This window comes from Panulirus ornatus, chromosome 1 (assembly GCF_036320965.1).
Source record: "Panulirus ornatus isolate Po-2019 chromosome 1, ASM3632096v1, whole genome shotgun sequence".
Taxonomy (NCBI): domain Eukaryota; kingdom Metazoa; phylum Arthropoda; class Malacostraca; order Decapoda; family Palinuridae; genus Panulirus; species Panulirus ornatus.
In genome coordinates, this window is record NC_092224.1 from 68,681,150 (window position 1) to 68,705,492 (window position 24,343).

At 45.0% G+C, this 24,343-nt stretch overlaps 1 protein-coding gene across 1 annotated transcript in view; it reads right to left on the reverse strand.

The window, feature by feature from the left end:
- mib2 (mind bomb 2) overlaps positions 1–24,343 on the reverse strand; it is a 330,213-nt gene that overhangs the window by 298,544 nt on the left and 7,326 nt on the right. The gene's annotated exons all lie outside the window — the stretch shown is intronic.

Genomic DNA, 24,343 nt, shown 5'->3' on the forward strand with positions numbered 1-24,343 from the left:
GGGATACAGTGGGTACAACATACCGACGGAGGAGGGTGGACGGGTGGTGGGCCCGTGTGGTCCCAGGGACCCAGAGGACCCACTTCCCGTCAAGGGAGGAAGGGCGGGTCGAGGTACATCACATACATGACACGTAACTTACGGGACACGTAGTGATAAAGGGTCATAAAATATATATACACAAACGAGTCTCGTGTCCGACAGTATGGGTGTAGCTGGGCCACTTGTGTTCATGATCATTCGAACAATTTGTACAGAAAGGGAACGATCCTAACCATGTTCTTAAGCCCCTGAGCACAACGTCGGTGCTTAAGGAGAGTCCCGTTGTGCTCTGAGGGCGCACCGCTGTGCTCTAAAGACGTACCGTCGTGCTCAAGGATCGTACCGTCGTGCACAACGTTTTCGTACCGTCGTGCTCAAAAAAAAAAAAAAAAGTCTTAGTTTCTAATTAAATCCGCTCTGTACTCACACTGTGGTTCCCTTCATCTAAGCCTCTAAAACCTCAAAGGAGACCCAGAATTTCACCGGCACTGGGATCCGAAAGCTGTCTTTGAACTCACACTCACCCGGCCCCACTTTAACAAAACCCTGATAGTCGTCCTCTTCCATAACTTACACGAGTCTGGAAGTAAAATACTCGTAAAATATGAAATATCCAAACAAGATCAAACACCTTGAGACTATACCTTAAGCACTGTTTCAGCGGAGAAAAAAAAAAAAAACTGTATATAAGTTGCTGACTAGATGCAATCCTGTGTATAATTAACTGACTCAGTTCCTGACTCCGTTTCAACAAGGCTATATATAGCAGACGTGTTGACCGCTTTCTTTATCTAAATTCATCGACTCCTTTCTGTTCTGCTCTGCTTCCACTGTTGTATATTTAGTTCTGCTATCAAGTGACGCGAGTAATAGACCTTTATTTATGTATTTAACGACCACACCCACTGGTGTAATGTAACATAAATACCATACAGTGGTATAATGTGCCTCACCTACCACATACTGGTATAATGTACCTCACCTACCACATACTGGTATAATGTACCTCCTACACCTACCACATACTGGTATAATGTACCTCACCACATACTGGTATAATGCACCTCACCTACCACATACTGGTATAATACCTAACCTACAACATACTGGTATAATGTACCTCACCTACCACATACTGGTATAATGTACCTCACCTACCACATACTGGTATAATGTACCCTACCTACCACATACTGGTATAATGTACCTCACCTACCACATACTAGTATAATGTACCATAACTACCATATTATGTGGTAATGTACATGAACTACTACATACTAGTATAATGTACCGTACACATAATAGTATACTGTACTTTACCCACATACGTCACGATAGTACAAAGTGCCGTACTAGTACGAAGTACACTACACACATCACACTAGTATAATGTATCATGGACATATCACACTAGTATAATTTTCCGTGTGCATATTACACACTTGTATAACGAACGTACAGTCCACATTTCATACTAGTAAAATTTACCCGTACTCATTTCATAATAGCATAATGTAGCATATCCACATACGTCATACTAATATACTGCACCACACCCACATACGTCACACTGTTATAATGTAGCGTCGCAAAATACGTCATACTAGGTACGATGTAGCGACCAACGAACGTCATACTGGGATAAAGTATCTCTCATGAGATGAGTCGTCAGCAATGCCATGATATACAGCACTGTGGCTGGCCGTCGCGTTCCTCCTCATAGCCTCACTTAACGTACTTACAAAAGATCAAAGAAAAACTTACACTGTGGGAGAAGCTATGATAGTGTCATACGCTTGCCTCTCCGTGTTATGTACGGTGAGATTTTCGTCCGTGTCGTGGCTTACCATCTGCACATGACGGTGCCAGCTAGCGTGTGTGTGTGTGTAACGGTAGAGTCTCTTGTGTACTGCAGACATGAAGGAGGGAGGCTCTGCGGGTGAGAGGTAGGCAGGGAATGGCTGTGCTAGGAGAGGCAGGCAGCATAGGGGTGAGAGAGGCTGTACTGTGGGAGGGACAGGGCTGTATTGCCATGCTCAAGGGCTGTATCGTCGTTGTGCTCAAGGTCTGTATTGTCCGTGCTCAAGAGCTGGCTGTATCGTCGTGTTCAAGGGCTGTACCATTGTGTTCAAGGGCTGTAACGTCTTGGTTATGGCCTGTACCGTCGAGCTTATGGCCTGTATCGTCGAGCGTGAGAGTATGAAAAATGATCTAATTATCCCAAGGTAAACAAGGTGGCCCACACGTGACACACGAGTGGGTACGGAGGCTGTGGACCTCACCCTGTGGGAGGGAGGGAGGGAGGGAGGGAGCCAGTGCACTATAATGTTCACGTTCTCCCTGGACCTCACCCCCAGCTGAGCAGGAGTCACCCACGCATACCAGAGCAGATTACCCTCTCCTGGCACAGTTGTGAATGCTGCCTAGCCTAGCCACAGGCCAAGAAACTCGAGTCTAGCCTAGCCTCAGGCCAGGGAACCCTTGACTATCCACAGGCCAGGGAACCCTACCCTAACCTATCCACAATAAGGAACTCTAGCCTAACCACAGCCAAGAAAGTCTTACCTAGGGTATCCGCTAGGCCAGGGAACCCTACCCTAGCCCATCCACAACAAGGAACCTCACTCTAGCCTATCCACAACCAAGCTACCCTACCCTATCCTCAGGCCCGGGAACCCCACCCTAGATTATCCACAGGCTAGGAAACCCTACCCTGTCCTATCCACAGACCAAGGAACCCTATCCTAACCTGTTCTCTGGCCTAACGTACCACACCACTGGCCAAAGAACCCTAGCCTAACCTATCCACAGGCCAAGGAACCCTAGCCTATCCTATCTGCATGGAGAACGCTATGGATTTTATGTACTAACAGGCGACCAAGCAAGTCTTATGTTTTGTGTGGTCGTTCCGACCCTTGAGCACGACATTACGACCCTTGATCACGATGATACAGAACATGGGAGAGAGATGTAGCAATATAAAACTCCCACCTTGAAAAAGAACACTTATGATTCTTCCCCTCCCTCCCTACCTCACGGGTAGGCTTGGAACACAAGGAACGACGACCGATGGGTGTCGGGACGCCTCCAGCCGCCGCCGCCACCTGACCAAACAATGAATTAAACGCGGCCACAAGCAACGCCTTGGCTTGGGATACCGCGCCGCACATCCGCCACGCTCCAGCCTCCTGCGAGCGGTGGGGTATATAAGAATCACAGAGGTCACAAAAGGGGTCTCTGTCACACCCCGGTGGCCAGAGGTTAAGTATACAACGAAAACGTTACAAAACTTACTTCCTTACACTGGCTTATAGTGTCTCTTCGTTAACGGTCGACTCGTTAACTTGATGAGAAAACTGGATACGATCACAGTGTTGTTACCCGCGTCTCACCATTACCGATACCGTGCTGTCCTGTGCCATTTCACGCAGGTTTCCCTTCAAACTATCGACTCCAACTTTATTTCTCTCTTCTGTTTTCAGAATTTAAGACCACTCCGTGTTCAGATACTTTTACAAATCGTAAGATTAACAATTTCTACACCAAGATAAAACGACAGTAGTGTGTTGCCTACAGCCTATCTACGAAATCTCTTTTTCACGGGAACTGAATGCCCGAAGCAAGGCCATTTCATTAGCTCTCTCTCTCTCTCTCTCTCTCTCTCTCTCTCTCTCTCTCTCTATATATATATATATATATATATATATATATATATATATATATATATATATATATATATATTCTAGCCTCTTAACCAGGTGCACATTTTACCACCCAGCTCCCAGAGGATGAGAAGGATGAACAACTGGGTTAACTGTGGGCCGGCTACCACGACCAGGATTCAAACCTATGAGGACTCCGACCCTGGTCGGCCCGTGAGTGCGTCGGGGTCAGCAGTGCTACCAGCTATACAACACGGAGGTCTACTCGTTCCTTTCATAACCACGTCTGACGCGATGCATCCACTCCCAAGGATAATAGAGCTGACATTGCCTACCTTAGCATCCTTCGACTTACTTCACGTCATCGGGTAACTTCTTTAAAAGGCAGTGTTTATATTAGAGTCAGCCAAGCCAATGTTGAGTTCAACATTCACTTCAGGTATATATGCACGATGAACCATGATACCAACTTTATGGTATTCTCGGTGAGCCGTGTGAGAGGCCGGCTGCAACAGCTGCACTCGTATCAAAAATGTGTGTCTCTCTGTCGCCACCTGGCTTCAGCAACAACCATAACACGGGTTCCAACTCACCACCACCACCAGCAGCGCCCCCCCTCACTAGAAGCGTCCCCTCACACCATCACCAACCACCTACGAAAACCCTCCCACGAGCCACAGGCTCCCCCCCCCCCCCCAACATCCCCTCTCCATTTTTTTTCATCTTTGGTTGGTTAGGAAAAGAAGGGGTTTAACTGGAAAGGTAAAGTAAGTGTAAAAATGTATGACGTGAGTTTATTATAGGGTGTGTTTTACTGATGATGTAGTGTGTGTGTGTGTGTGTGTGTGTGTGTGTGTGTGTGTGTGTGTTGGTTTACACTTGTGTTGCCCATGTACCATATTTTTATTCCTGAGTACACAGACACACACACACACATACACACCCTCAGTAAACATCAATTACTCGACCAGAAAATGAACAGCTGGGTTGAATGTGGGCCGACTGCCGCGCCCAGGATTCGAACCCATACTGATCCCACCCCATACTAGGTCCGTACTGATTCATGGCCAGTATCAGTTACCATCAAACCACGGAGGCCCGTCGTGTGTGTGTGTGTGTGTGTGTGTGTGTGTGTGTGTGTGTGTGCGCGCGCGCGCAGGGTGGTTCAGAAAGTGATCAACAAGCGGTGTTACACCACTGGATGACTGAGGTTTTCCACAGGACTCGGAGGATCTGTGGGAATCAGGTGTGCTCCTCATGTGTTCTGGTGTCCAGTCTGTAGATTGTGTCTTCGCTGTCGCTAGTCTACTGTCATATACTCTGCGCTGCTTCTCTCATACGTGTGCCGAAGGGGTTTCATATTAACTCACACATGACGGTCTCCAGTATTTCAATTCTATGGTTACTTTATTTCAAAATCTATGGGTACTTTATATCAAAATCTATGAGTTCTTTATATCAAAATCTATGAGTACTTTATATCAAAATCTATGAGTACTTTATATCAAAATCTATGAGTACTTTATATCAAAATCTATGAGAACTTTATATCAAAATCTATGAGTACCATATACCAATGACGAATCTTAGCGCCTCACTCCGTACCCTGAGCAGCGACAGCAGACCTGGTGATGGGGAACTGTTCATCATACGATCACGTCCTTTACCTGACATAACTTTCAGCATCTACAACTGGACGCAGGACCTGTCTGGCCTCGTGGAGCTGCAGCTCTGCCTTGCACAACACACTGTTAATCTGGTGTGCTAAAAATTCGTGACGTTTTGTATGTGGCCAAGTATTTGATATCTCCTCTGGTCCTGTATTGGGTTACCTTGTGTTAATATGTTTATAAATCCTTACCTCTCTCTCTCTCTCTCTCTCTCTCTCTCTCTCTCTCTCTCTCTCTCTCTCTCTCTCTCTCTCTCTCTCGTCCCGCACTGGTAAACTTTGCTTTTTCATTTTTTCATTGTCTTGCTCGTAGCCAGGGGGCCAGAACCCCCTCCCGTCTATCACAACGCCCCACACAATCAACCTGCCAGAACCGTCCATTCCCCCCCTCCACTCGTGCAATATTTCCCCCTCCTCCCTCTCCCCCAACCACCACCACCACTCATACAACCCTGCCTTCCCCTCCGGAGCTTCCCCTCTGGCGCCGCCCCTATGGTGTTCCCCAAGGAAGGGGAGGCTCTGTACACCCACAGCATTCCCGAGTATCATATACATCCCCGCCAACCGAACTCCGTGTACGTCCATAGTTGCCTCCCCGTGTGCGGCCTCCCACTCCCCCCATCCCCCGCCTCCCCGTATGCATTGCGTATACAGGCACAATATACGGGCTGGTGGACGCCTATAGGCGCGCACACAGACACAGGCGGGCGGCGATGGAAGAGTTGGGGGAGGGAGGAGGGGAAGAGAGACGGGGTTTCCCACGCGGCAAGACTCGTGAGAGCATTTCCGCATGGGTCTGTAGGCAAGTGGAGGGAAGGAGGGAGGGAGGAGAGGATGAAAGGAGGGGGGCGAAGGGAAAGCGGGAAAGCGGAGGGGAAGGGGAGGCGGGCCTTCACGTTACCCAAGTTTGCATCGATCGCTTCTTAGGGCAGCAGCCGCCACCACAGCGGCCGACGGTAGTAGGAACAGTTGGCTGGCACAACCTCGCGAGCGTCATAACGGCACGACCCCTCCCGGTACGACGGTGGCCTTGGGGGGGGTCTTCGAGAGCTGACCTTTCCATGGGGTCGTGAGGTCGTGCCTGGGGGGGGGGGGGGTCACACCTGCCTCACGAGGGGTGACGGGGGAGGACAATATGATCCAGGGGGCACCCAGTGGCGCTCCAGTCCACGACCACAAACATATATTTGACTTCTAACTCTAATACGCTAAACTGAAAGTGTAAACCCCAACACTGTGTAAATGCAGGTTATTGTGTAAACTCCCGACTGTGTAAACCCCCATCAGTGTAAATCCAAACACTTGAGTAAATCCCCGCCATTGGGCATACTCTGACACTGTGTAAATACCCAACACTGTGTAAACCCACGACACTGTGCAAACCCCGCCATTGTATAATCCATAACACTATGTAAACCCCCCAACACTGTGTGAACCCACGACACTGTGTAAGACCCCGACAATGTGTAAACCCCCAACATTGTGCAAACCCCCGACACTGTGTATACCCTGACTATGTAAACCCCCAATATTGTGTAAACCCCCGACAGTGTAAACCCCGACAGGGTAAAACCCCAACACTGTAAACTCCCAACACTGAGCAAACCTCAGACAGTGTAAAACCCGTTGCAATAAACCCCCTCCCCAGCACTACTCTCACACACAGGAGTATACCACGAATCATGGCATGGCAGGTTTTCCTCCAGCCCAGCTGGGTAGAGGCCATCATCATTCACGTGGATTCTCGTTCTTCTGTTCTGCATCTCCGCGCGCACCACATTCATGTCCAGCTGTGCTACATTTGTTTCATCATCCTTCGTTGTGTCTGGCAGTTCTGTGCATCATCACACACACACGTCCTCACTCCCAACAAATCTACATAGTTGTAACCACACTAGGTCCCCGCCACGCACTCTCCCAACACACACTCCTCACACACTTCACACTTCTTCATCATGACGAGACACACGTCAAGTTTTGTCTCTACTACTGCCATTCTCAAGCTGTGTGTGTGTGTGTGTGTGTGTGTGTGTGTGTGTGTGTGTGTGTGTGTGTGTGTGTGTCGTGTTCGGCCCTGTAAGCTGTAATGGATACTACTGAAGCCGTACGGGCCAGGACAAGGATGAGCTTGATGGACTGGAGGGTCCACCAGAAAGCTTGGGCCAGAGACCTCTGCCAGTGGTGGGTGGGGAAGCCCACCCCTTCCTCCCCTTCTTCCCTGAGGGCAACGCTAGGATGGATGTGGTCTGTCCAGAATCGTGGCCTGGGGGTTGTATGGGCCATGGGCGGTAAGAACCATGAAGGTGTGTGAGCCATGGGTAGGTGCGGGCTGTAGGCGATGGGAACCACATGGCATGGACTATTGGTGGAGGACCATGAGTTGTGTGTGGACCGTGGATAGGTGTGGACAGTGTGTGGGCCTTGGGTGGGTGTGGACCGAGGCTGGTGTGGACTGTGGGTGGGATGCGGGCCGTGGGTGGGTGTAGACTGTGGGTGGAATATGGACCGTGATTTGTAAGGGCGGTGGGTGGCGTATGGACCACAGCGGGTGTGGACCGTGGGTGAGGTGTGTACCATGGGGGGTGGACCGTGGGTGAGGTGTGGATCATGGGGAGTGTGGACGGTAGCTGGTGTGTGAACCGTGGGTGGGCTGTGGACTGTGGGTGGGTGTGGGCCTCGGGCGAGACCAAGCCTCTCCACCTCACGCCTCAAGCATCAATACCAGAGGTCAACAAAGCCGCACCCAGGACGAACTATCCTCCAGGGAGAAGAAGGTAAACGAGCCACTGCTTACCCCAAGGTGACCCAGCTTCCCAGGGTGACCTACCTTCCCAAGGTGACCCAGCTTCCCAGGGTGACCTACCTTCCCCAGGTGACCCAGCTTCCCAGGGTGACCTACCTTCCCCAGGTGACCCAGCTTCCCTCAGGTGACCTACCTTCCCCAGGTGACCCAGCTTCCCAGGGTGACCTACCTTCCCCAGGTGACCCAGCTTCCCAGGGTGACCTACCTTCCCCAGGTGACCCAGCTTCCCTCAAGTGACCCAGCTTCCCTCAGGTGACCCAGCTTTACGCAGGTGACCCAGCTTACCGCAGGCGACCCAGCTGAGCAAGGAAAGAGGCAGGGTAGGAGGCCAGGCAGCTAGCCACCTCAGGACCAAACGCATCTTAACGCCATACATGTGTTACATACACTGGGTAGATATAGCCATACACAACATGCACGTCCCGTCACGGCCACCAACATAAGTTACGTTATCTTGACGTAACGTTGTGCACGTCACATCAATCACCAACACCTGTTATGTTATTTCTATGTAACACTGTGCACGTCCTTTCACAGTCACCAACACCTCTTAACGCTATTTCTATGTAACACTGTACACGTCCTTTCCCCCAAAACCAACACTCGTCACGATATTTCTGAAGAGCCTTGTACACGTTCAATCAAGGTCACTAACATCTGTCAACTTTATCTTGGCGTACCGCTATGCGCGTCCCATCACCAGCATGTTACGGTGTGACGTACCTCCAGCCGCCACTACCACTGTGTTCAGACCCCTACACAGGACACACAGAGGACATTCCTCTCTACAGTGGGAGTTAGTTACATGCCCTACCCCGACCTAACATTATGGGAGATCGAGTCGAAAAATCATGCAGTTCAAAGGTTATACGCCCTACAAGGCCGAGTCACACAAGGAACACGCCAAGTCACTCGTCAAAAGAACAAGTCACACAACCATGGAAGTACACGGAAACCTGGTTGCTAAGTTGCTATGGGGTTAAGTCCATTCGTTTGGGAAGCTGCGTCTCCTCGGCAGCCAAGTTAGCCAACGTTACAATAGATGTAAAGTCACGCGCCTAAACCAAGCAGATCAATCTGTCAACCTCGCCTGCCGTGTAGCAGCAGTCTTGCCTGAGCCACTACAACACAGGAATTCAGGACACGCAAACCAGAGGCAGCCAAGTCACACCATCAAGCGAGAAGGTGGCTATGTTTCCGACGGTCCAGTAGAGCTAAACCCCATGGTCCCCTCCCACGCTCCACCGCCCAGCCAGTGCCGTCATGGAACTTCCCAGGGGAGGTCGACTCTGGCAGATATATCTACGCACGGGGGACAGTCCCAGGAGGAAGAGGGGGAGGGAGAGATGGTGGCTGTGGCAGAAGGGAAGGAGTGGGGCGTAGAGTGGGTCACTCCTACCTCAAAATATTCGCCAGCTCCCTCCCGCATCTTGCCGCTATTGCTGTAATGCTAAGAATAGCACCTGTGCCGTTAAGTGGCCACCACTCTGATTACGTGTTAATGAGAGTTAACCCCTGGAGCAGGAGGGGCTACAGGATGGCCTTGGATGAAATGGTACGCGTCATCACACCCAAGGCCATCCACTACCCTCCACGGGGTTAACTATATACAAACATGTAATCAGAGTGCTGGCGGCCACCACTCACGGCACGGGGGCTTGGGTGTTGAGATGCGGGAGGAAGCTGGCGAATATTTCGAGCTGAAACCCTCTCTTCCCTTCACAGATGCCTTGGTCTTTCATATCTACAACAATAACGTCACCTTATATGTACCTTACGCTGGAGTCCTGCTGCTGTCTTGTAGAAGTGACTCGCAGAGTAATCTCTCCAAGCAAGGGTCTGGTCTACCTGACTGTTTGACGCTGGAAGTCTCTCAGCCCAGATCACAGAACCTGGTGGGTGTAGAACGCTAGGAGGAAATTGTGGTTTTATCTTAAGAAGGCCAAGAGGAACCTTCCCTTGGCGTTCCTTATATCCCACGGTAGCGAGTCCAACCAACGTGATCCACTAACAGTAGTGTTCAGCGCCTTACCGCCACTCCTCCAAAGATGCCGTGGGAACAAAAACGTTCTATCGAAAGACCACAAAAAAATTATGGAGACACACTCGTCCCCCTGAGAAAAGCCGGTTATAACCTCCTGTGTTGCATTAGTCGTCTGACTAAATGTTCGTCTTCACAGACACTGTGTAACAGACGGAGGTCACCTGCAGTCCACAAGGAGAGGTACAATTTAATCTCCAGCACTAGACTGTATTCAGGTGGCCCTCCAGCAGCAATCTTCTGACACCTTCAGAACCGAGACGATGGAGACAGTACTGTATCTTCTCCATCAGCCACTACAACTATCCACAGCATCCTTGTTGTATATATAACTTCAGTTGTATATATAACTTCAGTCTTGTGATGATTACACACAAGGATATCATTATCAAGAATATCCTAAACAGTTCCATCATCAACGGGAGATTTAGAGAAAATACATCATCACTGAAGGACATCATTGACAAGTATATCATCAACAGACATCAACACTCAAAAGATTATCTGACCATATTTATCAACATCAACAGACGACATCATCACTAAAACACAGTAGTAGTAGTGACCAGGTAAGTCATCAACGAGAAATATCAAATCATCAACAGCCTAAATTACCGCTAAGGGATCATCAGCATCATTAAGACATTAATTGGGCTACATCATCATCCAAGCATAATCAAGAGGCTGCATCATTAAAAGGCGACACGTCATCAACAGGCTAAATCATCATTTACACATCAACAACAACCAACACATTATAATCAAGACATCATCAACAGGCTACATCACCATTATTAAGACATCATCAACAGGCTACATCACCATTATTAAGACATCATCAACAGGCTACATCACCATTATCAAGACATCATCAACAGGCTACATCACCATTATTAAGACATCATCAACAGGCTACATCACCATTATTAAGACATCATTAACAGGCTACATCACCATTATTAAGACATCATCAACAAGTTATATCATCAAGAAATAACCATCAGGCTACATAACATCATTAAGACATCATCCATAGGCTACGCATCATCATCAACATTATACATCAAGACATAATCATCAAGCAACACCTCATTATAAAGTCAACATCAACAGGCTACACATCACTATGAAGTCAACATCAACAGGCTACACATCACTATGAAGTCAACATCAACAACATAGACTACATCATCAGGACATCATCAACACATCACTTACGGTGGGCCGTTCTGGTAACTGTTTCTTTCCCTGCACTTCGAAGCTTTGGAACTCTCTCCCTTCTCTATATATCTTTTCCAATAACTATGACCTGGCACATTTCAAAAGAAAGGTCTTTTCACTTCCTCTAAAATACGTAAATGCTTTCCCTTGTCTCTTATTTTTCCCTTTCATAATCCGTTCTGTCTTTCAATTATGGCCCGGTCTTGATGTGGACTTTTGTACATGACTCGGTCCTCCAACACAAGAAAAATAATGAAAGGGCTAATCATAATTAAGACATAATCATCAAGCTTCATCATTAAGACATCATCAACTGACTTCATCGTTTGGACATCAAGACTTCATCATCAAGACATCAACAGAATTCATCATTAAGACATCATCAACAGACTTCATCATCATTAAGACATCATCAACAGACTTCATCTTCATTACGGCATCATCAACAGACTTCATCATCACGGCATCATCAACAGACTTCATCATCATTACGGCATCATCAACAGACTTCATCATCATTAACACATCATCAGCAAACTTCATCATCATCAAGGCATCATCAACAGACTTCATCATTAACACATCATTAAGACATCATCAGCAAACTTCATCATCAAGGCATCATCAACAAGACTTCATCAACATGCTTAATCACCACTAAGTCATCATCAACAAGCTTCGTCATCACTATGACATCGTCATTAACGGGCTATATCATCATCAACAGACCACATGATCAATCTAACAACAGCTGGCCGGTTCCACCGTCATCCAACAAGGACTATTGTATAATCGATACAGCAATTTGAATATAACGCCTCTGCTATCGTATTGATTTCCAAGGTAACACATGTAGCTTACGTGACTTGGGGAAAAGACATCTTTATATATATGTAACATACATGCTCTCCTACACATGGAAAGCTGTGTAGGTATGTATATTTGCGTGTGTGGACGTATGTATATACATGTGTATGGGGGGGGGGGGGGGCCATTTCTTTCGTCTGTTTCCTTGCGCTACCTCGCAAACGCGGGAGACAGCGACATAAAAAAAAAAAAAAAAAAAATGCTCTCCATTTCCCGCATGAGCGAGGTAGCGCCAAGAACAGATGACAGAGGGAAAAATCCTCATCCGGCTCCTTGCTCCGTTCTTTCTTTTGTAAAGTAATATATGAAGGGAGGATTTCAAGCAATCCCCTACCGCCCCTCTTTGCCGCCCTCTAAGACACGCAGGGAATACGTGGGAAGTATTTTTTTTTCTCCTCTATCCCAGGTGCACTTTCGTGTGATTACATCTCCCATGACGATGTGATCACACGGAAGTGCAATTGTGGCTTACCGTGTTTCATTTTTCCTCATGGTTATCAACAAATTTTAGATCACGCGCATCACTGTGACCTACTATATATATATATATATATATATATATATATATATATATATATATATATATATATATATATATATACCACCTGTTTATAGGAAAATGGTTACTAATATTTTGTACGAAAAACTAGACACAGACGAATTTACGACCCTCCGAGATGTGGGGGTATCAGCTGATCTGTTCGTTACTGGCTGGCAAGAGCATCAGGCGACAAATACTGCAATCTTGTAAACAAAGGCTGTCTCTTCAGGGTATACTTGTTTACAGTGGGTCAGCTGCTCTACTCCAGGTGACGACAAAGCCACCCAGCAGCAGTCACACTCACAACATAACCTTGATGTTGAAACCACACACGATAATATCAGGTTCCTCCCTGTCCTGGGGACACGGAGGTTAGGTTTCTCACCTTCCTAAGGAGTGTGAGGTGGGTTTCCCTCTATGCTCGGGGAAAGCGGCGTAGCGCTGGTGGCGAGGATCGGTGTCCTAGCGATTACAGAGGTGGCGAGCGTTGGGAGTCGTGGCTACTACTAATGTTCTCGACTGTGGGAGGTTAGGCTTACATTGGTTGTGACATGGGTGGGTTCCTCCGCCTGCAGGGAGGTGGGAGGCGAGAGTTCCGAAGGTTAGGCTGCTACCCATACTGTGCACTTCTAGGTTGGGTTTCTCCCCATGCATGAGACGTGAAGGAAATGTCCCCCCATCCCCCCTCCCATGCAAGAAACATGTGTGTGAGGTTCAAGGTGGAGGATGTTATGGGTAGGTATCTTTCCATATTAGGGAGGTGGATGAGGGTTCCTTCCTATGCCAGAGACATGAAGGTAAGTTCATCTCCTTGGAAGGAACGCGAATGTGGGTTTCTACCCATATTAAGTCTGAACGTCTTATCCTCACAAAGCACAACAGACGAACTGCTACCACCCCACTGACGATGGAAAGCTGGATTCAGTGAACCTTCAATATAAGGGACACTTTAGCGATGATGACCCAAAGTACTTTGTCCTTCCAGACTTAACTCGGTGACAGCATCTTAATTCAAGGTGAGTGCAATTTTCCAAGTAAAAAAATGTCCAGACAACATTCCCAGCCCAAAGTGACTGTCAAGGATCAAAGCTACTGCGAAGGACGTCAACCACTTACAACTCTCTCCTCTGGAGAGCATACTGGAGGGAGGCTGTCATAATAGGCACGAGAAAATCCTGGAAGGTGTGGTCCACGGTTCGAATGCAAAATTTCATTCTAAACTGGCATGGCAATCGCGGAAGAATTTGTTGCAATAACTCAACTAAAATGGAAAATGCCATAAATACAATTGGAGGAAACAGTGTACACTTCCAGGGTACGAAACTTTAATCCAAAACCTGTCACAAAAAGAAATATGCATCGCCCGTTGGAGGAGGAGGAGGGGGGGGGGGGGAATGAAACCCAACCAGAATACACTTGATCAACCAGGCTGTGGGAGTTAGGCACACCGACGGTCACAGCCATAAACTGCCGAGGTGATCAGAGAGGCTTTGCCCACATCATTCCCCCAAGCAACAACAAGGTCGTGAGTCTCAACAGGAGTCCTAAATGACACCATTCCACAACCCAGCGGCAGAGTCACAACACAAGCCTATCCAACATGAGCCTCAAAACAAACGACGGGTTGATCACTTGCGATCGTATGTGGGAGGAAAGTGTGTCGTTTTCTCCTTATGCTTAACACAGCGATCCTTCGGCACGACCCTTAGGTATTATGACGCCTAACTTCGACTCTTTAAGGGTCGTAACGTCGTGCTTAAAGGGTGATCCAGCGTCATAATGTCAGGTAGCCAGTAATGTACCAATGAGGAGAAAGGCGGACGTCAGGTGAAATGTTTTTAATTTCCAACAAAGCCAAGCCATTTACATATACAGCCTCTGCTCGCATGCTCGCTCGCCTCGCCAGCCACAGAGAAAATTCAATACTGCCACACACACACACACACACATAGCAGTGGTGATTGTGGTTGCTGGCGACTCCCTTCACAAGAACCCCCTAGCCTGGAAAGGTGCTCACCCGGGAAATGGAAAGGGGGGACATGAGGTTGATGATGAGAGATAAGGGAGAATAAAAATGTGGATAAAGAACAGAAGAGACGTATGACAGTGATTAGTGCTGACGAGGAAGCGTGAATAGGTGAAGGGTAGGGAAGATGGTGGTACGGTTAGCAGCGCCATGACAACATTGTCTAAATGTTGCAATATTGTGCTCAAGGGTTGTACCGTCTTGCTCAAGGGTCGTACCGTCTTGCTCAAGGGTCGTATCGTCTTGCTCAAGGGTCTAACCGTCTTGCTTAAGGGTCGTACCGTCTTGCTCAAGGGTCGTACCGTCTTGCTCAAGGGTCGTAGCGTCTTGCTCAAGGGTCGTACCGTCTTGCTCAAGGGTCGTACCGCCTTACTCAACTAATCACGTCGTCGTAAGCAGGAGTAGAAGAACAGTCGTGTTCACGTGTCGTATCATCGTGCTCAAAAGGTAAATACTAACAGAAATCACTTGTATTCCAGTATATTCCTAAACCCTCGCTGTGTTGAACGCGTTAAGGTATTCCATCAATGACACTGCACCAGACCCACCGGTAGAGGCCGATCTTCCAAACCATTCACGACTCAACTAATGCCTCCTCCTCACTTTCTGAAGTGTTGTTGATATATATATATATATATATATATATATATATATATATATATATATATATATATATATATATATATATATATATATATGCCTCAAGTGAATGACGTCACCAAACCTACTTAGACACAATCCTAGTTCATCATAGGTTAGTACGAATCAAATGAATATATCAATAAACGTATTTTTATAGGGCGTCAATGAACTATGTTATAAACATCATGAACTGTTTTCTGGGGGAAGTCAAAAAAGTAACCTAACAAATATAATCAGTGGTTACGTAGGCCTACTGGTCGTGACCTTACACAGTCTGACCGAACATAAGACCAATGAGGCAAAAACTCAGAGTCTAAGCCACGGGGGTTGAACATCGTAGAGAACATCGTAAGGTAAAAGTATATATATACTGTGAGCACGTGTACTAGACCCCAACCCAAGCTGTGAGGTTAGAAGACCAACACCACCGTGGAGTATACAGAGAATAAGGTATGCCTCACGATCCATCCCCCTAGCTTTTGATAATAACTTCTGATGGCGACGCCCTTTGCCATTACCATACGCAGCAGGTCTTCACACTTGCCCACAGCCACACGGATGCACAAGTAAACCATTCTCCGCTGTGATGGTAACATTCTTGGCTGATGGTTGTTACACGGTTAACCATCTGAGTTAGAATTCTAGAGAAATTTCTAGATGGAACCTTTCACCCCACGGTGGCGAGCTAACCAGTACCCAGTGTGCTAGAGGAGCTTCCAGAAGACAGTCCAGGACTGTAACTTCTTCGCCCAATTGCAAATATTACGAAAACTTTAAATGACATCTGTGAATTCAATTATACTGGGCTCAAATACTTTCAAGTTTTGAACTTATCATGACGAGTCTCTCTTGTACGAGAAACTAAATCCGATCTTGAGCTCCAGCCGGCACACAGTTCGTAGAGTTACGTGAGCTGGTCTCTATACACACTGCGACAAAGCTCTACCGTGAGACGCTACCAGTTTCATGCTAGTACTTCGCCTACACTTCCTCGCCTCGTCCCAAACCTCTGACCCCTCATGCAACAGTCTCACGATATCGTGTCTCTAAAAACTGTCTTGAAGTACTGGCGAAAGCTTGGCTTATTATTATCTATTGTATTCCATTCTTTTTGAGAACACGCATTGTACATGATTATTTCTTTTGGTTGCACAGTGCTTTCTTCAACAAATTCTACTCATTACACTAATCAGCAATGTTGGTGATTCCTATTATTTACTGAATGATGCATCCTGCCAATACACGATATCCAATAACGCTGAATGTGACTATATTTGGTTATCATTAGATTATCGACCCTTAACAGGTGTTTATTTAACAGCCATGATTATCGTGCACCATACACTTGTGATTACGTGGTCTCTGAAACCTTGAACTGAAGGTCTGAAGTTACATAGATCATTTAAACAAGTTATGTTACCTAGGCTATTTACCAAACACAAAGTAAAGTTTGATACTCTAATGATACCCGTATAATGTTCATTTGGCATAAATAATGCAATGCGAGTTCATCTTTCGGCAGGACAATGACGTAATTATCGGTTTCTTGACGTTAAAAACCAATCCATAAAATGAAGTGTGCTGCATTACCTTGGATGATTCAGGTCAAGGACTGCACAGTCTTTAAGTCACTCAGGCGAAGCCGTGAACGAAGATAAGCAATCTATTGAAATTCAACAACAGGCCGCCTCTTAACTCCGTCTGGACGCGAGGCAAGTGTCTGGCGAGTGGCAGCGAGTGCTCTTGCTTCTTCCCGAATAATTACACACACAAAAAAAACTGGCTCTTACGAGTCCAGTGCGAGCAGGTGCTGGAAACATTCTTAACCTGACCTTCATATCACTGAGAGCATCCACCTACGCAAATATATCCAATGCATTTACAAATTTTTCTCATAAAAAAAAGCAAACCAGCTTAGCGAACATGCGTTAACATCTTTGCTTATCCAATATTATTACTCTGCATCCCAGCGCTCACACTTTTTGTGGGCTGGGTGAGATGTCAGGCGGGCACGCGAGAGCACAATCAAACTCATGAAGAAACTTTTATACCTTGGCGAAACACTGTAAATCTAATTAAATACACCTGAAGAGGCAAGATAGGAGGGAAGCCGCTTTGTGTGCGCCGGCCATAAATATCTGATCTCCTGAAGCCTAGCTTGGGTGTGTCGGAGCATACCAAGACGACGCTGCCACGCCCCGCACCACCTACACCGACCATCTCACACTAATCGTCTAATAAAGAACGTAGTGTTTCATCATAAGTAATCATTTGCATATCTAACTCTGACCAGGATGCTTCACGTACATTTTACCTCCTACATCAACGACCTAATAAACCTGAGCTCTATGCAATCGCTCAGAACATAACATTTCATTTTTTTTTTTTATGTAAGAGGAAAAAAATCTTGATTTTCAGAGAAGTTACCTAACGTGGTCTCATGTGAATATCTTAAAAGCAAGCATAAAGGGAAAACTTATCCATCACAAAGTCTCTAAAACTCAAGCTTTCATGTAGGTAACCACTTGCACATCTCAATTCTGAGCAGGATGCTTCACGCACTTCTTACCTCCTACATCAAAAATACAATACACTTGCACTCTAATCAGTCGCTCAGAATAAAGCACAAAACTTTCTGCTGTAAAAATCATTTTCAAATTACCTCGTGATCTCATGTAGATATCTTAAAAAAGCAAGCGCGATGGGAAAACCTGGCACAAAGCATCATTATAACTCAACCTCACATATGGAATGCCATATTTCCTCTGAATTCACGAATATCCACATCTCGGAGAACGGTGATTGCCACCAAGAGTTCCACCGTTTGGTTAATTCACAACCAGACAAAAACTATTGTGTTCTGTAGCAGTGAATCATCTACATTTAGTATCCAATGAATTTAGAATGATACTACGATACCTGTGCAACAGTAAACTGGATTATCTTGAAAAAAAAAAAAAAAACATCCAACACATAAAGCCAATTTGCCTCGCCTTCTAAATTACTTCAGACTCCTCTTCCCCCATAACCACCACCACCAGATGTAACACCAAAAATTCCTACCGTCTCCCCCAAAGGCTGAACTCGTAAAGCTAGCCTAGCCTCTACATAACAAGAAACGTTAGGGAAGGAATGAAATTTCCACACTATCCCAACATTCACAATTTTCAAGAAACATAAAAAATTACGGGAAATCCCTTACACACAGGCATTCTCAAAATGAATAAATTAACCACAAAGACTGGAAATACATTACTAATGAAAAATATATAAAATTCATGCAATGTGGCACGATAGGCTATACCAGAACTTATGCACTGTGTACTGACGGCGTCCCAGCGTCCACACAACACCTACGTAACGCGCGTCATCAACCAGTCAGCAGTTCGACAACTACACTGGATATAGATTTTAACTTCAGCTTACCGAAATAGATAACAGGGCTACATATGGCCAATCCAACGAGCGTTCTATATTACCTTACACATACCCTTGTGACTTTAAGAGTTAAGAATGCTGACCGCAATAAAAGAAAAAAAAAAAAGTGATATGTTCTGCAGCATCCAGGTGGATACATCGACATACTCGTCTTCTAGCTAATAATGGCTTACAAACTAGTTTTTCTGCGTGACCATCCAGAGCTTCACCACAAACCAGTCTTCACTGCCAAGCCTTCTTTTTCCATCATAAAAAAAAGGAAGAAAACTTGTATTTTTGAAATCGAAGCTAAAGGCCATTTCTTGATACCATGCATTAAGTCAATCCGATACAGAAATGTACAAATTTCTAACAATGGAGAAGGTGACTGGTGGGTCATCAGGAATGCCTGTTATTTTGATGCCTCCTTTCTTCGCAGAGCTAAGCTTTCGAATTCCCTTCCGTCTTTAGTCTTTCTCTCTTCAATATAACGTTTCTTCATTGAAGGCCCTGTTTAATTTCTTTATTTTTCTCGGACTTGATTGGAGCATGTTTTGCCCATGCCATTTCGGTCACTAATATATATATATATATATATATATATATATATATATATATATATATATATATATATCATCCCTGGGGAAAGGGGAGAAAGAATACCTCCCACGTATTCCCTGCGTGCCGTAAAAGGTGACTAAAGGGGGAGGGAGAAGGGGCTGGAAATCCTCCCCTCTCGTTTTCAGTTTTCCAAAAGAAGGAACAGAGGAGGGGGCCAGGTGAGGATGTTCCCTCTAAGGCCCAGTCCTCTGTTCTTAACGCTACCTCGCTAATGCGGGAAATGGCGAATAGCATGAAGAAGATATATATATATATATATATATATATATATATATATATATATATATATATATATATATATATATATATATATACACACACACACACACACACACACACACACACACATAAGAAGCATGGACAACACGACTTCGTAGAATACTACCTCTGAAATCCAAAGGTGCAATATGCAAAAAAAAAAAAAAAAAAAAAAAAAAAAAAATGAGTGAACACCTTAAACATCTTGTACACCTGCTATCATCATAAACAGGATGGGATAGACAGTAAAGCTGAAGTAAAAGTGTACTGGACATGTACCTGCAAAGTGTACCAGACCAGATTCTCTGTGGATGTTAACATGGGCCTGCGAACTGCGGCTTCCAGCAGCTTGGTCGATCAACGACCCAACCTAACAGCCTGGTATTGGAGTGAAGACCCCGGAGACCTTACTAGGTATTCACTAAGGCGCTCCCTCTCTACATTTGTCACCCATTTGTACAGTCTCTCCCATCCGACCATTCATTCGGTACAAGTTTCCCGCCATAAATCCACACCAGTCGACTGTACTCATCTCTGCTGTCTGTGGACCTTAACTCACAGTTTCTACACTTTTCTAACATACATTTGATATATATATATATATATATATATATATATATATATATATATATATATATATAATGTTATGGGAAATTATCTTAAAATCACTTTAATAAACCTATTTTGATAAAGACTAATGACAAACTAAAACTGCAGAGCGGCAGGGGAATAGCGACATCATATTTAATACCAAAGTGGCATATATATATATATATATATATATATATATATATATATATATATATATATATATATATATATATATATACTTCATTACCCTGTACAGAATGTTACTGCGTTTACCCACGTCAGCCTTGCGGGAAATAAGCAATGGAGAGACATTCAATTTCCTCGCATTACGGATCCTTCATTCACTATACAATATAAACTGGTGTGTAACACTACTTTGTGACTTTTCACAAATGTTATTCCTTAGGCTGAAATTCATTACATGCAATAAAGTGCACATCACAATTAGCGCCAATTATATGGCCATAAGCCTAACATCTACAAGATAATTCTGCTCCCGAGACTGGCTGCTATGCCCTCACCACTAGGTAGACCACGCAATACTTGGCAAGCTGCTGCGTCACATGATCACTGTGTGGCCGTTGGTAACTCAAGGGTGGGCCGCTTTGATAACTGTTTCTTTCTCTACACCTCGAAACTTTGGAACTCATTGCCTTCTTATGTCTTTCCCGGTTACTATGAACTGACACATTTTAAAAGACAGGTTTTTCACTTCCTCCAAAATATGTAAATACTTTACCTTGTCTCTTCTTTTTCCCTTTCATATTCCCCCCTACATTTCAATTTTAGGCCCGACCTTTTGTGCGTGACTGGAGCCTCCAGCGTAAAAACATGTGTCGCTATCAAATGCATCAAAGTGAACACGACCTTAAGAACGATTGGCACAAGAACTTACCTACAAAACAAAGGTGCCTCATCAAAGCAGGTATTGTAACTGTCAAAACTTTTATTAGCATTCAGTGTGTTGCAGCAGGCGACACTTTCATTCTAACGACCTTCTTTCTTGTTACTGTTGCATTGTTTGTTAAACACTGAACATGTTGATATCACTGGATATCAACATTACTGGACACGAAAAACAACGAAGTGATCAGCGAGTACAACTTGCCAGATACAAATTACTTGTGGGGGACAGAGACGGTTGAGGAGGCGGAACTGTACTGTATGTAAAATCTTACTTAAAACACATCAAAATTCAGACTGAACACCTGCCGCTTTTGAACAATTGTGTATTCAGATTAGCACAGAATTTTTCAAACTTTACATAAACGTCGCATAGAAAAGCCCTTCTCAGCCAGTCAGGGTACGTACTTCCCAAAAAAAAACCATTCTTCGATCAAGGTGCTAAGCGCCATAAATACTGAAAGATAATTAAACCATTCATTAGCCATATTTGAAGTCTAAGATAGGTTAGGTCATTTCACTTTCTTTTTAGCGAGTTGGTTGTATATAACAAGCGTTTGTTTTAGAACAGGAATTTTTTCGATATCATGTGTGCTGTTCGTGGTGACCAAACTATCACTTAGTACTCGCTCTTAAATAATGGATGTGCCTTACTGTTGTCATGCGATACTGACGTGATGACTAAATTTGTACGCTAAGGTTCGTCTTAGCAGTAGACATGCATTTCATTTAACGGATATCTGGATAAAGAAATCGATAATGGGAGTGTTAATAAATTCTTTATAGTGACCGATATGGCACGGGCAAAACATGCTCCAATGAACGCCATCTCCTGTAACAAAGAAGAGAAAAAAGTGAAAATAGTAACGTAGCGCGCCTTCCCAGCTTTCTGGAAGCAAACTTTGTCAAGACCATGTTGGTTTTCCAAAGCAAAGTGGACGATATGGCTATGTCCAAGAAATCTCTTATCACTGGTTTGAACTGCCGTTGTGGTATTTCGTTATAATATCAAATCATCGAACTATACAGATGGGGAGATGACGTCTTAGGATGCCCGCTGGAGACTGAAAATTATGGCGAGTGAGGGGCGCTTCAAGTTGGCGACAGAGTTGGCGTGACGTATGTCGGTGCGAGCCAACGGAGACGCCCGATCGTATCTGTGGTAATGTCCCGTCTTTCTAAAGGCCACCACTGTGGAGTGGATGGGACCGTTCAGAACTAAACAACGTTGGAAGATCGTCGAGTGAGCAGGGAGGTCATTCATACATCGAGGTGATGGAAGTAGAAACTATCTTTCTAGTCAGGCCTTCAGTATTAACCCATCTGAGCTCAGAGTTGTACTGTCGTTCGGTGTGTAGTGTGTGTGTGTATGTGTGTGTGCGATAGGTGTTTCCATGACCGAGGGTACGAATGTTTAAAGCGAAGTCAACAAACTCCTCCGATAGGAATTTTTTTCTTTGTGTTCTACATATTTGCTGTCAAACATTTGTTTCCCTTGGTAATACAATCCACACATTAGTCTGTTTAGGTAAAGTTTATGCAACACCACCCACAGGGTCAACGCCTATTTCAAGGATGCTGAAAGGTGGCGCGAGGTTTGACCGGGTCACGCAGCGGTTACACGAATGGTAACTACTAAAACCAGGTAAACTATCAATCACGAGAGTTTCCCCAATAAAATAATGCACAGCTGTCTTTTGACTGTTCATCACAGGTTTACATAAAGAAAACTTATGATTCTTAAAGGCGTTTTTATAAATTTGTCTACAGGTCTCTGTCATTTCGCAAACTAACCTTACCATCGAACTCAGCCACTTGTCACTTTCTTGTGGCCTTGTTATGTGCTTCTGTAAAGGGCTTTCAACAGCGTCAGGAGCCCTGTGAGCCCTGGGGTCATCACCATAGGGGGATTTCAACAGCGTCAGGAACCCCGTGATCCGTGGGTCATCATCAACCACGTCACCAACGAACACCATCACTGACGTTACAAATGAAGCCACCAATAATAATAATAATAATAATAATAATAATAATAATAATACTAATAATAATAATAATAATAATAATAATAATAATTCTTTACAGTATCTTTCAAAATATTATTTTTCTACCGTTTCAGTACAAATAAATTTGTTACATAATACATATATTGCACTTGCCCTACAGGAAAACAGGGGCGAACAGCCGGGGTCCAGCCTAGCTGGCATCTAATCCGCCAACATTCAAACACCGGGGGGGAAAAATGAAAATGAACCTAATCTCACAATATATTTCCACCAAAACAAACTTGGTCGTTTGCAAGCACACATGAAAAGACCGACACACAATACCATCAACTCAGATTTTTTTTTGTGACCCGGCAAACATGTCCAGAGCGAACGAGCAATCCGGGGCTATTTGTTCTGACCGACGGGAGAGAAAGGGGTGGAATAACCTCGCCCCCGATGCTACACAGTATAACGATAAACAAAAGATGAGACCATTGTCCAACAGAACACTTTCCCTCGCACAGGACGCCACCTAAACTCAACAAAAGGGAGGGTCGAATGAGGCTTGTGTACTTTGCTCCACCTAGCCAAATATTAATCCTCGTACATTCTAATCCGGGAGACGATGTGGATTACGGTAAGCCGTACTATGGAGTGGGTGAGTGGTTTGGCTAAGACGGTAAATACATACCCACCCGTTATAATTTGAGCCCATCGTAGCATGCTGAACTAGACCATGTTGTGCCTAAGTAGCAAGTTAATGTTTTGACTCACGAAACTTAAAAAGGAAATACCGAAACTGTAATCGCAATATTCTTAGAAAAACTCAGAACATATCATCAACCACGAGCAAAGAACAGGGTACTGTGAGAAATGACACAGGGTGCTGTGGTACAAGGAAAGACGACCATAACGAATGGACAAAGAATGGCGCCACATAAAGGAGTGTGCCATGATTAAAGAACAGACGGCCATGACAGACTGTGCCATGATACACATACAGAGCGCCAATATAAAGTCTGTGTCATGATAAACTATGTCATGATTA